The sequence below is a fragment of the Lontra canadensis genome, unplaced genomic scaffold (assembly GCF_010015895.1).
Source record: "Lontra canadensis isolate GAN:19392208 unplaced genomic scaffold, GSC_riverotter_1.0 scaffold395, whole genome shotgun sequence".
Classification (NCBI taxonomy): domain Eukaryota; kingdom Metazoa; phylum Chordata; class Mammalia; order Carnivora; family Mustelidae; genus Lontra; species Lontra canadensis.
The window spans coordinates 61,766-64,222 of NW_022631389.1; the positions used below are offsets into that span (position 1 = coordinate 61,766).

Sequence of the window (2,457 nt, forward strand, 5' to 3'; positions counted from 1 at the left end):
CACCTACCTCACTTAACACTCAGAAACGTTTATAAGGGAGGTTTCCCCATTTTGCAGATGAGAAAAATAAGTTTCAGAGAGGTTAAGCAACTGGCCCTAAGTCACATAGCTGGTAAACCACACAGCCTGGATTTGAATGTGGTTTTTTGTTTTGTTTTGTTTTGTTTTGTTTTGTTTTTCCCTGTCCCATGATCCCCATTCTCGGGTGTTGTAAGCTTCTAAAGTGCCTTCTGAATTACCACGTGAAACTCCTATTTGTGTGTAGCACATTTTATTTTTTTTTTTAAAGATTTATTTGAAAGAGAATGGGAGAGAGAGTACCAGAGGGGGGAGACCCAGAGGGAGAAGCAGACTCCCCGCTGAGTAGGGAGCCCCAACGGGGACAGGATCCTGGGACCCTAAGATCATGACCTGAGCCGAAGGCAATCGCTTAACCCTTGGCGTGTCACCTGGTCTTCGAGGAGTTTCCAGCGCTCACCCGCGGTGGCTCACGTGGCGTGGAAACCTCGTGAAAGCCGCTCGGGGCAGGGGCCTGTAAGATCCCCACCTACCAGGGTGGGGGACAAGAAGGGAGAAAGGAAGGAAAGAAAGCGCGCTCCTGGCTTGTCCCCTCCTCCAGTGAGGAAGAAAACAGAGACTTTCCGAACAAATACAACGACCAGAGAACTTTCTTCTAGGATTTTCAGGAAGCCAGGCCGCTCCGCCCTGTGAGCTGTGCGGCTGCAGCCGTGGAAGGGCCGCTGGGGAGAAGCGTTGAGTCCGTCCTCCCGAATCCCGCCGAGAGGAGCACGGGTGGCGGGAAAGCAGGGCATAGGCGCCGGAGGGCGAAAGGCGACCCGAGGCCTGCCCCGGCCTTCGGAAGGGACCTGACGCCAGGAAGGACGCTTATTAACCCTTGGGCTACCGCCGCCCCACCCCGCCGCCGAGGTGCGAGCCGGCTCCTCCTCCTCCGGGTCGGACTAGCCTGGGGCAAGATGCACACGGCCGCCGGCTCTGCGCGCCCCGCGGGTCCCTCCCAGCCCAGGAGGAGGCGACAGGGGAGGGCGCTGCCGGCAGCCGAGCCCGGCGAGTCCGTGGGTCCCGAGTGAACATCCCGGGCGAAACGGCTGAGACCCCGCGACTCCCGCGCCGGCCGAGCACCGCGGGCGACGCGTCTCCCTGTCCCTCCGCCACATCTGCACGCACACCCCCCACCCCCGACTCCTCGCCCGACCCCCGGCTCCGGGACACCTCCTGCCCTGCGCTTCGCGCAGGTGGCGCAGACGCCCCTGCTCTCCGGCGCCCCCTGCCGGGCAGAGGGAGGGCGGCGGCCGCGGAGGAGCCGAGCACAGGCGGGGAGAGAGCTCCAGCGCCGGGAAGAAGCCGGGAGCTTCCCTGATGGTGCCGCCGCCTCCGAGTCGGGGAGGAGCGGTGAGGAGGCAGCTGGGCAGGAGCCTGGGTCCGCTGCTGCTGCTCCTGGCGCTGGGACACACGTGGAGCTACCGAGAGGAGCCCGAGGACGGCGACAGGTAAGCGCTGCCAGCCCCGGCTGGGTGCGCGCCCGGCTCGTGGGGTGGGAGCGGGACCCCGGCCCCTGCGGGCACCCGCGCGCCCTGGCTCCGCTGGCACGGGCTGGGCGCTCCACTACCCTGGGCGGCATTAAACTCCACGTCCTGCCCGGGCTCCTCTGTCAGTGGGTCAGAGCTCCCTGGTACGGCCACCCCGGGGCTGGGTTCGCGCCCGTGGACCCCCGCTCGGTCCCCGAGTCCGCGTCCGCGTGCGGGGACCAGCGCCTTCTCGGCGCGCGGAGACGCAGCTCCCGCCACCCTCGCGCGCCCTGCGCTGCGCTCTCCCGCGGACAGCCAGCGAAGTGGCGGCTCCCACTGTCTTCTAGAGAAATCTGCTCAGAAAACAAGATCGCCACGACGAAATATCCGTGTCTGAAGCCTTCGGGTGAGCTCACCACGTGTTTCAGGTGAGTCTCGCGGCTCTGCCGAGTCCGCCACGCACCGGGGAACGTGGAGGGGGAGTTCTTTGGAGAGGGCTTTGGAGACTCGCTTGGTGACCGAGGGCCGCGGTCGCGCGGGGACGTGCTTGGGGAGTTCTTCGGTGCAAGCCTTTCGGTGTGGTTTTGGGGCCAGAGCAATGACGGGCAACCAAGAGTGCACCTAGAGTTTCCACCCTAGGACCCTGACTTGCTTGCCGCTTGCTGGAATACTTTGCGTGATGGAGAAGAAGAGGCTGAAAGTTCGTCAGAAAGTGGATGGGATTGTGGGTGTAAACTGCGCCGTAGCAAAGACGGATGACGGCGTTTGTGTTTTGTTTCAAAAACAAAGTTGACAAGTAAATACTTGGTCCTTGACTGCTTTTTGACCTTCTGTCGGGACAGAGTGTAACACTTTGAGGGCCACTGGGGACAAAACGATGGAGGTGGTTTGCGGGCAATGGACGTGGTTGGGGGGGGGGCTTGTCTAGGAA

The 2,457-nt window shown here is 62.6% G+C and overlaps 1 long non-coding RNA gene across 1 annotated transcript; it reads left to right on the forward strand.

Annotated features, from left to right (window-relative positions):
- The first annotated feature begins 1,231 nt into the window (after window positions 1-1,231).
- On the forward strand, window positions 1,232-1,955 carry LOC116862928. Its single transcript, XR_004381738.1, has 2 exons — window positions 1,232-1,508; window positions 1,874-1,955. It is a non-coding gene; the product is annotated as an uncharacterized LOC116862928 (long non-coding RNA).
- Window positions 1,956-2,457: the final 502 nt, after the last annotated feature.